The 15891-nt window shown below is 34.9% G+C and overlaps 1 pseudogene across 1 annotated transcript in view; it reads right to left on the bottom strand.

Moving 5' to 3' along the window:
- LOC149781419 (uncharacterized) overlaps window positions 1-15773 on the bottom strand; it is a 58249-nt pseudogene extending 42476 nt beyond the window's left edge. The window contains exons 1-6 of the transcript XR_016414494.1: window positions 14581-15773; window positions 14268-14353; window positions 13837-13985; window positions 13556-13684; window positions 13102-13327; window positions 12389-12574 (exon numbers count right to left, since the gene is read on the bottom strand). The product of XR_016414494.1 is annotated as an uncharacterized LOC149781419 (transcript). The remainder of the gene's footprint in view (window positions 1-12388; window positions 12575-13101; window positions 13328-13555; window positions 13685-13836; window positions 13986-14267; window positions 14354-14580) is intronic.
- Between the last annotated feature and the right edge of the window lie 118 nt (window positions 15774-15891).

Below are 15891 nucleotides of genomic sequence, written 5' to 3'. Positions count from 1 at the left end.
GAGCTTTAGGTTAAGACTGAAATTCGCTGTCTTATGTAATGTTCTGTATCTGTAGTTTAAAGCTGGGAGAATTATACAAAGAGAATAGCATGTAAACCCTTCTGTAAATGGAGCAAACTCGCACTTTTACATTGTAAAACTAATTTATCTTACAATCATTTATGAATAATTAAAAATTACTGAGTAGTAACTAAGAATATATAAATTCTTTAGTAGGAGACCCAAATTTCATTTTTTAAATTATCGTATTTTTTATGGTTACTTTCCAGATACATTTGTTTAAAAATTCTCAAGAAAATATGAAATCTAACAAAAGATGAACGAAAGTCTTATTATTTTAATTTTTTGTAAAGAGCAAAGAAAGAAAACTATTAATGACATAAGCTTTCATCATGACATATACACACTAGCCTCCACCGAAGTACCTTTATGACAGTACGGTTAAAATAGAAATAAATATGCATATCCAGTTGTAAACTTTCCCGATTTATGACTAAACATTTATACTGTGATAGGGTATTCTTAGTAAGTAAAATGTGTATTATACAATGAATGAATAGGAGGTATTCGATGAATGGACTGCATGCATTTCAGGTGCAGTGGCTACTCAAGATTATTTACTGATGCACAAACTAGTTATAGTTGTTATACTGGTTGTCATTCCAGAATTTACTGACAGTCAGTGATTTCCACCTTGTAAAATCTTTCCTCTAGGGCGGACAATAATAATAGTTTCTGAAGCTGATTTTATTAGCAATGGTTTGCAAAACAACAACAAATATCCTTGTGTTTTATCAACTCATTATGGTTCCGCTGCTTTGGTAGAACAAAAAGGAATGTTCTTTATTGTTTTATGAATTTTATGCCCTGTGACAATGGCCAACATTTTGTAGGTCACGATCACTTTGGCATAAACTTATTTTATGCATGGCAGTTGGAAACTACGAAAATCTTCTTAGAGGCGAGCTGTATAATCGGCAATTTCATTGTTATTCTGAAAGAGTTCTCATAACTAAATAAATAAGTAAATAAATAAAAACACCATCTTTTATCATTAAAAGTTGCCAGGTGTTGTTTATACATTATACGTGGCGTAATTCGTAAGTTTACTCGGCATATTTTCAACTCAGTAACGCCTGGTAACGGTCATACTTTTACCTAAATATGTGGGTCCTTTGAGAGCATCGTAAATGTATGGAGGAAAAGAAATAATTGTATTTTATGCTCATCTCAAAAGATTTGTTTGTATTTCTGCGAAATAGTCATGCCTAACCAGATAATAGCACAGAAACCCACCCATCCCCCATTGTAACTACAAAGCCTTGAGCAAGTGCGAAGTTACCAGTTAATTTTATTGTTTGTTTCTATTTTTCAAGTTGTCTTCGTGTGTGCGCGCGTAAGTTGAAAGCTTGTTATTACTAGTCAATATCGTCAATCATATTTGCTCCATTATTCCATGCAGATAAGAAAGGAACTAATTTTGTGTTGAATTTGTGCCCCCCCCCCCCCCCCCATCCCACCCCGCCCCGGCACGGTACAATAAACAAACACTTGATTGAAAATAAAATAAAAGAAACTAACCTTGCATTGTTATAATGTATTCCTTCTTTTTTCATCATGCGAAATTTACAGAACAAAATATATCAACGAACTCCGTAAATGTAGCGGATGCCGGCATGCGTATGCATCCTTACTGTGTGTGTATCGCTAATGTCAGATAAAAAAACATATCGCAAAAGAGACGAAAATATCACCAGATTGCTTGAAGGCGCCTGCCATTCACGCATGATAAGTTTCAAGGTGCAAACGGACCAAGATTGTATTGTATCCAGGTTAACTATATGACGATATCTCGCAATAAAAAAAAATCATTATTTTAAAGAACATACAATGTGAGTGCAAATGATAATCTTTCCCTAGTATGAGTTATGAAAGTATCATTATTTTATTGGGGGGGGGGGGGGCACCAGACAGATGCCCTCCCCCCACAAAAAATAAAGTGTTTTCATGTACTCTTGTATACCCCAAGATGTGTGTGCTTGTTTAAAGTTTAAAAAAGGAATTTTGATCAAACTTTTAGTTTATAATTAGTCCTAGTGTTTTCTAAAGGGTAGTAGTCTGAAACATGGGTCTTATTCCCATTTTCAGATTTCATATCCTTGATTTTTAGTGATCTTTGCCAAGAATTTTCTATGTTCCGTGTATGCTATGTGTATCAATGCTATGGTGTGTGTATGCTATATAGTCTGTGTATAGAGACAGCAATACTATGTCAAATTTGTCCCTGTTGTCTTAATATATATTATATATGGACTTTTCAAATTTATTTGTTTGTCCTGGTATAAATTTAGTTGCTTTTGAATTAATTTGCAATTTAGAATTCCGGCGAGATGAACGGTATACTACCAGTTGAAATTAAAATAAAACCTATTGTTTTATGTGAGTGACTATGGTGTGGCGTTTCTCACATTAAAGTCTATTTTCAAAATGAGGCAGGCTGTATTCGAGTCAGGGTCCGCACTTTCTTTCTTTATTTATTTGTGTTTCTCCCGATTCGAGTTAGGCCTCCTCTCTAGTATTTAATTTATAATGTAAAAGAAGTAAATATCCAACCCAAAACCCCTTAGGAAGTTTTATACATTTACTGGTTTGGTTTTAGCATGAAAAACATAAGTGACATCTACAAAAATAATAAACTGGTAAAAAGACTAGAAAAAACAAGGACCTTTAGAAGTATAAAGGAACTTTTATGTAAATATAGGGAAAATGAGGAACTTTGGGGAATTGAAACTAAGGAAACATATAATTGGATAAGGGAAAATTTAACCTCTAAAATTAAAAATAAAGTAGAGGAGGAAATATCTCGGTTAATTGGGACAGACCTTGGAGGTACTGGACCAACATCGGCTCTCCAAAAATACAAAGCTTGATATTCAAATATCTACACGACATATGGCATACATGTAAAATATCTCATGTGCAAATGTGCGAACTTCACAAAATATCATGCGATGGCACAGTGCGAGTTTAGGAAACAAGACAGGATATAATTAATTATATCCAAGAAATAAAAATACAGAAGAAACCAAATTTTATATCATGACGGCAACTTTAACAAAACTTTAATAGGAAAAATAACAGATTACATAACTAAAACCATGATGGCGTGTGACCAAGTCATAAACATAAAAAAAAAAAAAAAATGAATAGGCCAATTTTTTTGTAATCCTTTCAAATTAATTAGAAAAAAGAACTTCTAGGAAGATTTGTGAATGGGAGGGACGGGGCTGCAAAGGGTGAAAAGAAGGGGAGGGAGATGGGGCAATGGATAATCTCCCCTTAAAGGGGACCACCACAAAGTGAACCCTTGCCCTCATACCCCCCACCCCGGATTGGAATCTGCTGTAGCCGCCACCCTTTTAATTTCTTATAAATTTTCCTAAACAGCTTCAGTTTCTTTTTATTATCCATTACAATTAAAATTAAATAATTAAATAGACTTTAATTATATTACGCAACCTATCACAAATCCTAATTATCGGGACAGAGAAACTATATGGGAAAAGTACGAGATAATGACGTCATGGGGCTATGAAAGAGTCGGGAAAAACACCCCATATAGGAAACTTTACATACATACACGAAAAGAAAGGATCTAATAAGTCTCTCTTCTAATTCTATTTGCTCAAAATGTGCAGCTCTCGCACTGCACGGTAAATCCCCACTGTGTGTGTGTGTATGTGTGTGTGTGGGGGGGGGGGGAAGAACAACCATTTTTAGAGATTTTGGCAGAAATCCAATAAATAATTTGAGACGGCCTGACTCTAGGTGGGAGAAATACAAGCAAATAAAAAAGTGTATGGACTCCAACTCGAGTACAGCGGATTTCAATTTACAAATCCAATATGTGAATAATGACACAATATATTTGCACACAGAACACATAAAGTTTTTTTTTTCTTAATTAAATTATAATAAACCGTTACTTAGCCAAAATTCAAAAATATATTAAATAAATAAAAATAAATCTTTTCTTGATCCGATTATAAGGTCCTAAGATTACTGGGGAGATTTGGGAAAAAAAATAAAGGCTATCCCAACATGGAAGCAAAATATAGCATACACAAACTAAAGCATATATACATATAGCACACATGGGATATAGGCGACCTCTAGCCAAGAGTATAGGGAAGGGATTTCAAGTCAGGTGATGGAAAGATGGAAACCTACTCGGAAAAACAACCCTATAGATAAAACTAGGTTTAAAAAGAAATACCCCGTTAAAAAGGAGAATTAAATTTTTTTGACCTAAATTCTTTTGCATAATATAAAACATACAACACATGGGGGGGGGGGATAAATACACATAAAACACTATAATTTTTTGGAAAAGTGGGGGGGGGGTCTGTCTGGTGCCCCCCCCCCCCCCAGTACTTCGTCTTGTGGGGATAAATGTACGTCATTTCCTGCTGGCGTCCTCTATAGGTGGAAAATCGTATCTAAGTAACAGTGATGTATACTTTTATTTCGAGAAATTAAATTATTTTTTCTGTACACTTGATAGTTTATTTTTTGGTTCTTTTTGTTCAAGTATAACTACTTTTAATCATGTTATGCAAATCTGATGTAAAAAGAAAAATGTTGGTGCATGGCCGGTAACTTTTATACGTCATGGCAACGGAAAATAAATTCCGCGCATGCGCATTTTGTGTGGAAGCACAAAAAAAACCGACACAAAAACAAGCAATCTACTAAAACAAGCCATTACGTGAGAACTTGGCCTGAAAAGAGCAAATATAGGTACTACAAAATATTGCTAGTCTCGGATTTGACAATCATTAGTTTTTTATGCTGATGAAACATTTTTCAGTATAATTTTTTTTCCTACAGTTTCAATGCCTAATTTTACTGTTTATAATCATACCTGTTCAAATGTACTGGTCACATATAACAATATCGTCGAAATATTAACTGATACCATGCTGGATTTATATAGAATGTCTAAATAATCATAAAACTAAAGGTGTAATTGATTATAACCAATATATATTTTTTGCAATAACAAGATAATGAGATCCGAACATTGACCAAACAGTACTTAGAGAAATTCAATATCGATTAGTTCATCCTCAACCTCCAACTGATATACTTTATTGCAAGGGGTAAATGGTACCGTATTGAAAGACGTGTTAGGATAAAAGATACCGTTGTTAAAGAATATCCTGACCGACTGAGATCTCAACATCGTACATCATAGCTGAAAACAGTGCAAGCCAGTATACATATCTGCATTATGCTCAAGCAAGAAATATTGTATCAACCAAAGGGGTTTCTTGACCGAGCGATGTCAAGCCCTTGCGCGAATCCCGCTACGAGTCATAAGTTTCCCCTGATTCAAAGGAATCCTGTACAACTACTTCTGCAAACTAGAAAGTCCAACGCGTCCAATCTATCAATAATGTTACTCTAATTAATACATGACCACAAATCCCAACTTCCCAATTGTATGTCAAGGTCACAACTGCAAAGCTTCTCTTCGTTAACGTTCCGTAATTTACCGCCAGTATTTCACGCCGTGAAACTATACAACTCAACAACCTAATACAGGGAACCGTTTTTACTACGCCACCTTAGGCCTTTTAAATCGTGATTTTTAGCTTCATTTCGCCTGTAACTTTGTAACATATTTACCACCATAGCAACAATAAATGGCGCCTGCCGACGGCGGAACAGTCCTTTTCTGTTGATTCCATTGTATAATTTACCAATCTCCAGTCACAAATACTGCACCTGGAGTCACACGATCAATTCACGCAATTAGATTTGAATAGGGACTACTGAGTGACAGGGATACTCATGCGGCTCTTACCTGAATTCACCAAAAGTAAACCATGTCATCTTGAAACTCACTTACACTTCACTCCGTAACGTTTGCCCCTAGTAATTGGCTAATTATTTTGGTCTAAAGACTATAATCCCAGCACCGACTTCCCATATTCAAGCAAGTATATAAGGAATCCTTAAAATGGAGAGCGGTAAACAAATACGCATACTCCAAAATATGCTACAATATTATACATACCTTGGAATTTTATTAACTATTTTTGTTTACATATTTTCATTGTACTCGTGGATGGACAATGTGATTTTGCGTTCTGCCTTGCTTATAAAATGTATTGTCTTTGGTCAACAAAAGTTGATTTAGAGAGGATAAGAAAAGAAGTTTTGTTAAACGATGATGGAATTAAATAAACACTGGGGACAATATCGTACGTTGCACATAAATCGCAGAGATTAATTGAGATTTTGCTTAACGGTCAATCAGTCCGCACTCGAAGTAGGGAAATAAGTGAATAATGCAAAAGCCGACCATTGTCTGATAATCGACGTACATCTGCCACTGCCATATATTGTAAAAATCCCATTACTTCAGGTAAAAAAGAATTAACTACAACTGCTTCTTTGGGGCGTCATGTGTGACCAGTGTATATTAGTATTGTGTTAGAAAAATATTGCGACAAACCAAAGTAAAGAAAGCAGTCACTTTTATCAATCAGTCCATATCGTTTTACAAATTATACTGAATAATTGACTTCAGTAGAACTCAGAAGAATGTATTCCTGTAAGCACATCACGATTGCGGTGTTTGTACATTTATATAAAGTGGGATCATTTTACAAGCAAAGTATACGGGGCCCCGAGTGGCCGAGTGGTCTAAAGCGCTCTCCGTCACGGATCACTGCCATCTCATCTCTGTCTGCGTGGGTTCGAGTCTCGGGCTCGACCAATGTGGATATGTGACAAAGCTTGCCGGTAGCTTCTCGTGGGTCGGTGGTTCTTTCCGAGGTTTTCCCGGGTTCTTCCTCCACCATTAATACTGGCCGCCATGTATAGCCTATATTGTGCTGAAAAATGGCGTTAAACCCTATAACAACAACAACAACAAAGCAAAGTATACATTTAAAAATTAATACTACAAATGAGACAACACATAAGTACATACGGATTATAATCGTGAGATGGCAAAGAATGGTTCATATGTTGAGAGGTAACCAATACACTAACAAAATAAGAGTTTGTAAGAACATCTTATTTCCTTCTTAGATAGACTTAGCCATAATGCAAATTGTTTCCTAATATGAAACATGTAAACATATTCCGACCATGCTGGAAACAAAAATAGTAAATTTAATTTAGTTCAGCGTAAACTGTAAGTTAGTTCTTTCCTTTTGGCATGGTGTCTGAATAAAAAAGTATATTTATCAAATTTGCTAACCACTACACTGTCATTATGTAATTAGATACCTAATTGCTGTACCATGGTTGTATACATATATCTATAAATATATATAGTTTGGTGGACATGTACGGTTGAATAATACCATCCCGTGTTTGTGTAGGGCAATGCGTACATCACAATCGCACTCATAAATTTGAATCAATACCATCTCATGAATGGTTAGGGGCCGTCCATTTAGTATGTACGCATAGAGGGGTGAGGGGGGTAACCCAAATGCATAGGCTTGAGTATGGAGGTATACTGATAATATATGTACGCATTTAAGGGGGGGGGGGGTTCGCTGAAACCTCGAAAATAAGTTGTATAATACGTAACCTGTTCGACTTGGTTCAGTAGGCTTTTGCATTTTAGCGGACATAAGACAAACTTGTCCCACCCAGTCACACTATCCTGACACCAGGCCGACTAATCCGAGCACTAACCTCTTAATGATCGGCACCGAAAGAGGCAGCTGCTAGTACCATTTTTATGTCTTTAGTATGGTTCGGCCGGGGTTTGAATACGCGACCACTCGCATCCGAGGCGGACGCTCTATAGACAAATTGCACCATCGGAGAAGTCGCTTAGTAAAGAATGTACGATACTGGTTCCTGTTTTTCATGACAACTCGACCTGGAGACCTACCTGATGGAAAATGAAGGCGCATTATAAGGTTATAATATACGAGTCCATAAATACATAAATATTTTTTAAATTATAATTTTCGAGCAATTAGTGTCTCTTAGCATTTGACAAAGTCTGCTTGCAGTAGCGTACTAAGGGGAGGGGGGTTACAATATACTTCGATGCTAATACTACTGATTTCAAGCAAAAAATTAAAGCTAAACAACAGCATATAACATGTTTACTTATACTATTAAGTACGTCTTCATTTGTCTTTCCGTGCGCCAAATACCTTCCAACACAAAGACTTTCCATATAGGTAAATTAGTTGTACCAATCTTAAACAACCATATATTTCGACATATATAATATCAATGTATAGGTTTCTCATCAGTTTAAATCGATCTGTGCCAAAAAAAGTCGAGAAAATTAATAATAAAAAAGTTGGTATTTATGACTCATTATTGCTTGCGACTTTACCGATCTTCATATCCTTGATATGTGCATCTACCCTTCCCGTTTTGCGATAGTAGCACATACTTGGATGCTAATACTATAGATTTGAAGCATATAATTTAAGCTGTACAACATTAAATAATATGTGTATGTATCTTGTTAAGTACGGTTTCATATGTCTGTTTGTGGTGGCGCTCACCAGATAATATGTGCTTTTGAGAGAGTGACGTATGTAAGGTGAAGTAGTTCGCATTTAAAACATGCACAGTGGAGAGAATGTTTGCATACCTCTATGCTACATTAATGTAATGTGGATGATATTTCTTTTGGATATTGTACTTTTGGAAATTTTACATGATTTAAGCACACTGCTAACTAAAATGACTGCTCCCTTGTGTTAAAAAATCAGTCTGAATTAGTCTAAAGTACACTATACATAGCAGCTATTAAAATAGGGAAAATGAATTTTGCCAGACTAGACAATACCAGCTTCTGAAAGTGCAATGAATGAATTACCAAATATATAAAATGTAAAAAAAAGTTATCGGCTCTTTTTTATACAACTTACCTCTGAAGTTCAGGAAGTGAAAATGACCAAGTAGAGCTAGCACTTTTTTGAAAGGTGCACATTTGAAGTAAGGCCAAGCTGTATACTCTATAACCCATAGTACACCCATCAATCATACACCAAAATAAAGGGAATTAAAGGTTCTTTGCACTATACCTAAGATATACAAGGTCTTTTTTAAATAGCCAGTATAACCAGTGAGGAAAGCTGGGGACATTCTTTTTCTTTAAATTCCTAACCCTATGCAAAATGCGAAACTGTATAGCGCCACCTGTGCACCCGATGCCTTCCTATCCGAACGGTTTCCATATAGGTGAATAATTTATACCAATAGTAAACAAACACAGCTTTTGACAAATTTCATATTAATATATAGGTTCTCATCTGCCTAAATCGATTTGTGCCAATAGACGTGTGTGAAAATACAAAATAAAAAAGTTCCACTTTTTACGGAATATCGGGTGCGACTTTACCGATCTTCATATCCTTGCTACTTTAATACATCCTTCCCGTTTTGTGATTGTAGCACATACTTCGATGCTAATATTAGAGATCTGAAGTATAGAATTAAAACTATACAATATCATAAAATGTGTGTATATATCTTAATAAGCACGTCTTTATTTGTCTGTCCGTGAGCCTAGATCCGATCTATACGGAAGTTTTTCACATGGGCGAATAAGTCATAACAATCGCAAAAACAACGGTTTTGACACATTTGATATCAGATGACAAATTCGATTTTAATTGATATGTTTCTAATCATACTAAATCGATCTGTGCCAATAGACATGTGTGAAAATGCAAAATAGAAGGTTTTGTTCTTTTTACTGAATATCGGGTGCAACTTTACCGATCTTCATATCCTTGCTACGTGAATCTACCATTGCCGTTTTGCGATCGTACTACATATTTCGATGCTATTGCTATATATTTAAAGCATATAATTAAAGACGTACAACTGTAAATAGTATGTGTATGTATCTTATTAAGTATGTCTTCCTTTGTCTGTCATTTCGCCTAATGTCTTCCTATACGATCGTTTTCCGTACAGGTGAATAACTCATAACAATAGTAAATAAACCCCGATTTTGACAAATTTGATATAAATTAATAGGTTTCGCATCAGTCTAAATCGATCTGTGATAGTAGAAATGTAAGAAAATGCAATATGAAAGTTTTGGTATATTTGACTCTGTATCGCTTGTGAATTTAACAATCTTCATAACCTTGATACGTGCATCTTCCATTGCCGTTTGCCTCGGTACCACAAACTTCAATGTTAATAGTATAAATCTGAAGCATACAAGGAGAGCCATACAATAGTATATAATATGTGTATGAACCTTATTAAGTACATCTTGATGTGTCTGTATGTCCGCCCAATGTCTTCCACAGCGAGCGTTTTCCATACTGTATATTGTTCCACTTCCTATATTTACACTACCTAATTTTGATCTAGTTTAATAAACACCCATTTCTACAGAGGACACATCTGTCGCAGGCTCGACATTGTTTTACACTTATCAGCATTGAGTCACTCGGACAAAAAGATTTGTCAAAAGTCATATCATTATTATTAATGAAGTGAAACAAGGACACATACGATGAAAAAAATAATACATTTCTCCAACTCACTTTTTTCCAACCAGGAAGTCCTCTTAAAATCTTTACCAACTATTCTGACAAGGCAAATACAATTCGTACCATACCAAGCATCCAGTCTGCTACTCAACATGTGTTAGCTATGTGACTCACAGCTGATAACTGCATCTCCAACACTTTTTTAGAATTGTGTTTTGTGTTTTACATGAATATGTCATTACTGATTTTCTGAGGTGGTTCTTGGGTATTTTACTTTGGAGTAATGAACATGAAACACACGTTTGTGGTATATTTCATAAATAAATCAGCATCCTCTACATTACTGCTAATTTAAATAAAATTACGTGTATTACTATTAGGATTTTTCTCTCAAAAATAGGCAATTTTACTTTAATAGTAAATTTTCAAACGTCCATTAAACTAATCTTGATATTTAACTTATTTTGACAAATTAATTCTTTCTAAATGTCTTCTGTCTCCTATTATTTGCACTGTTAGAGAAATAAGTTATGAAGTATGCAAAACAGTTTTGTACCTTAAACAGTACATGTACATTAAAGAATTGGGGTTCTGCATATTCACAATGCCATTTAATTATTGCAAGGATGTTGTACACTAAATCTAGTATTCTTTTATTATAAGTAAACAATTGTATTATTATACCATCATGATTTTCCCCCAATTTTATTCTTTCAGCTTTTCCAACAAAATATCTTTTCCAAAACAAATTTTTTGATAAATATAGGAACAAATTCTGAGTAAACACCATTTTTCTTTTGTTGTTGTTGTTAATGGTAGACTGAGAGAAGAAAATGCAGCAGCATATAATATGAACTTAAGTGAAGTTATGAACTTACTAAGCCTGGATTTAAATAAATGGTATCACTTGTATTTCTAATGACAGCCACAATCCTCTTAGTTTGGGCTCAAGACCAGCAATAGTGAATAGAGGTATTTCGAAAGACATATAACAGCTCACTCATTATAATGTTACTAATTAGCATTATTGAAAACTTCTTAGATATCATAATAAATAGTATATATGTATGGTGCTTGTTGGCGACATTGTCAGATTATTCACTCCACATCCTGGTTCCCGGGCAGTTTTGATCTCTCACAATAATAATCACGGGCACAGTGGCTCGTTACAAAGAAAATCAACAGATCTGGGTTCTAACCTGTAACACTATTAACATATTATATTGTTACAGGTTAGAACCCCATCCCTTGATTTTCTTTGTAACGACCCCCTGTCATCATGGGCAGTAAATTTGAAACATACTACTTCCGGGTCAATCTATTTTTAAGGTGCAATAAATACTAGTACATAATGGGAGGTAACTCAAGTTGTGCTAATCAATTCAATTCATTAATGAAAAAATGGAAATAAATAGGTAAAAAGGCAATTATTTATTTTGCAGATGCATATTTATCGAATATTTAACATTCAGCAGCGTAAATATGCATTTATTTTATTGATATTTGTGGCAAGGGTGCAGAAAAGGACGACGTGCTTCGTGGGCAGATGGAAATCTGCCCACGAACTTTCATCTGCCCACGAAACCGTCTGAGGACGACAAAACTGCCCACGACCCACCTTAAATAATAGTATATATATATATATATATATATATATATATATATAATATATACATATATATAGAGAGAGAGAGAGTTATAACGATACAAGAAACAGAACGGCAAGAGCTATCACTGGCTTCTTCAAGAGAATGTTTGATAATACTTGGCAGAATTTTATAAATATAAATAAATAACACGTAGAGTACGAATTAATATATATATATGGAAAAATACAATGCAACCACATATTATATACAGAAAAAAAATTCACTTACAGTAAACGTAAGATCTCTGGGATCTTCTGGTCTGGTTGCGGACCTGGTCCGGTTGACCATTCTAACTAGGTTCGTCTCCACTACCCTGGATGCCTCAGGTTGTAATGGTTCTGCATGAACGTCTATAACCTCATTAACCAGTGCATGGGCTGTTTCAAACAAATTCTCTTGCCCTAATGCCTTGGCCTAAACGAAAACAAAACCTTATATAGTATATGTACGGATCAATGTATTAATGTATGTTGTGTTTGTATGTATGTTGTGTTTGTATGTATGTTGTGTTTGTATGTATGTATTCATGTATGTTGTGTATGTATATATGTTGTGTATGTATGTATGTTGTGTATGCATGTATGTATGTATGTAAGGACGGATCATTGTATGGATGGATGGTTGGATGACGAAATGTCGTTCATTATTGGCAGCGGCGTATAATTTATCAAAAATGCTTATTTAATATAGCAGAAGCTTGGAAGACGATCTTTACTGTATATAATAAAGCGATATTTCTGGAATTAGCATACATTAATTATAAGTATATTGATTACAATTTAACCATTATATACTGTTGATAATATATTGATAGAATATACCCAGTATTTAGACAGATTAATCGTGTTCATGCCAAATACCTCGGTTTTGATTTTGACGGCTGTGAACAACCCAAGAGTGGCAGTATGGTTATGGCTCTGATGACTTGGCAGAAAGTCTTATTCTGTCTGTCGCACATTTGCAGGGCATTGCGTATTCTTCCCACGCACGCTACAACGCCATTCGATGGTTCCATTCTTCAGCTCACGCTTAACAACAAAACTATATCCAGAACTAGATATTAATTTCCTTTTTCCTCGAGTGGATCCTGTGGCTAATACCTCAAATGTTATACGATCCTCCGAATCCACTGGCACTTCTCCATAAACAGTTACATTCCTAACTGACCTAAAGAAAGGAGAAAAATCGTGATTATCAAAAAACTATTATTTTACATGAACAAAAAATATGCATCAGTAAAATAACATGTTTACAAGATACCTAACAAGATTCAATAAAAGATGATCAATCTTTGATTAGAAGATACACTCTATAATGATTTATGTACATCAATATTACTGGAATAAATTGTTGCTATTTTCTGTGCTTTCTTGTCCGCCTCGATTTTTAACTTACGCTTCTTCTTCTTCTGGTGTCAATGATCTGTGTGGGCGCTCAACGTCAAATGAAGACATATCGGCTGCAAGTGTTGATGCAGCATCATTGTTGCCCATAAACTCGTTCACTTGTTGAATTCTATCCAGCCTGTAATTAGAAATGTCTGAACTTGTCAGAAAATGTTGAAAACATACAAGCAAATATAGAGAAAACCAAGTTTAACTATACCGAATATGGTATTTAAACATAAAGACGTATGCAAGCACCCGTACGATTCTAATAAATAAAATAACATTCACCTTGTCGAAATATCCTCTTTATTGATAAAAATCGACGTCGAATTTCTCGTGCTCTCCATCTGCCCCCGTGCTGTACCGGCATACATTTCAAATCTGTCAGATGTATTTGGTATGCCGCTTAAGTCCATTTCGACATCGCAGCCATCTGCCTGTAAACAGTATTAATATTTAAAAATTATAATAGTACACATAAGAACGCTTACTATAATGGAACATCGTGTAGCCCAAGAAAAACAACGAAATATTTGATACAAGAAAAATTTATTTTTACTAATCTTCCAGCATTTGTGATAGGGAGAATGTAGGCAGCGATCCACGTTTTGTTCGCAATTTGTATTTAACCGTAGCGTAAGTACATCGAATGCGAATGGGAACCAGCTACTGTAACATGTCTTTATTCTTAAAATATTTTGTTTGTAATGAAATCTTACCTCAGGTTTAGAACTGCACAGGTCACACACAAACTGAAAAGATATCTTTTTACGTCTAAGGAGACCATACTTGTAGCTTGATAAACCTGTAAATAGAAACCATTTCTTAGTATTGTTTAGTTAATTCTATCTACGTCTTATGATAACATTTATTTTGAAAGACATTGGATATACTGAAACAGGAACAATAACATGCAAGAAAGGGTCACTAGATACATAAAATTATTATAAAAAATGTATTTATTTTGTTATGCCCGTTCAGTTACGGAATGATCGTAATATGATGTAGAAATAAATAAATAAATAAACTTACCAGTATTTCCACATGCTCTGTGTTGCCATAGGCCGCAACTATCGCAATCTATGGCTTGCTGACGACGGGTAACTGGTTTTCTGCAGTAAATGCACAAAGACATTGTTCGATCTATTAATTTACGTGATATTAAAACAACTAGTACCAAGAAATGGAAAGACTGCAATTTATAGAGCCACTGATAAATTTCCATGCAAACACGTGCACGAGCTTCTATACCAAATGATCTGTCGGACAATGTACTTGATATACTAAGATCAAACGTTGTTTATTTTTTGTTATTAGTGAACGTCATACCATATGTGCTAAATAGTAATTTCCTTTTCATAAAAGCTTACACGACTTACTCAAAACTCTGGCTGCAGCTTAACTACCTTGATACCACATTTAGCAGATTATTTAAATATGAAGATCAAAGAAGTTACCTGGATGTAATTAAGTCATATTAACACTTGCTGGGAGCAATAGTGAACGCCAGAACATTTGTTTTCTTTATGGCACCAGACAGATACACCCCTACTTATAAAAAAACATAAAGTTGTTTTATATGTGTATGTTTTCCCCAAAGGTATGAGATTTGTTTGCTTTATAAAAGATTTCTGAACAAAAAAATTCAAAATTTTGTCGGGGTATTTATGTATTTCCCTAGTGTAATATATAGGGTTGTTAATCCTAGTCCGGTTTTTATTTTAAATTTAGTTTAGAATTTGGGTGAATAAATAGTGTATTATATTTAAACGACAAATAAACCATATTGTTTTGTATGATTGATGATGTGTGTCGTTTCTCGCATTACCATTATACTGAGACAGGCTGTACTCGAGCGAGGGTTCATACTTTATTTAATGTGGGGCGAAACGTCCATGTACCATGTGGGGCGAAATGTCCATTGAAGTGGGGCGAAATGTCTTGGGCCGAAACGTCCATGGGGCGAAACGTCCAGGTACCAGTCGATAGGTGCTTACTAAACATTTCATTACAATGACCGGCCCCTAGCTGGAGAAAATGATAACAATAAATTTTATAAATAGCTTTTACGTTTAAAAAATAAATAATATTTATCATCAGTCCTTTTATGTGACTTACTGATATCAATTTTTACATACTAGTTGTCGTATTCAACGGGTTATTTGAGTTAAATCAGCCTGATATGCAAGGCTCATCGATGAATGCCATATTACCGGCCTCTGTTGCAGGGCATCATGGGAGGCCAGTGTAGCATTCTTGGTAATTCCAAAATGAATCTCTTGCTATCTTCGCATAAAACTGACTAATTTCCCATTATTATTTTAATGTTGTGACAATATTTTG

Source organism: Sinohyriopsis cumingii, chromosome 15, assembly GCF_028554795.1.
Source record: "Sinohyriopsis cumingii isolate HCF-2022 chromosome 15, ASM2855479v2, whole genome shotgun sequence".
Lineage (NCBI taxonomy): Eukaryota > Metazoa > Mollusca > Bivalvia > Unionida > Unionidae > Sinohyriopsis > Sinohyriopsis cumingii.
The sequence above is the reverse complement of the archived record's forward strand: the minus strand, read 5'-3'. Positions and strand labels throughout refer to the sequence as shown.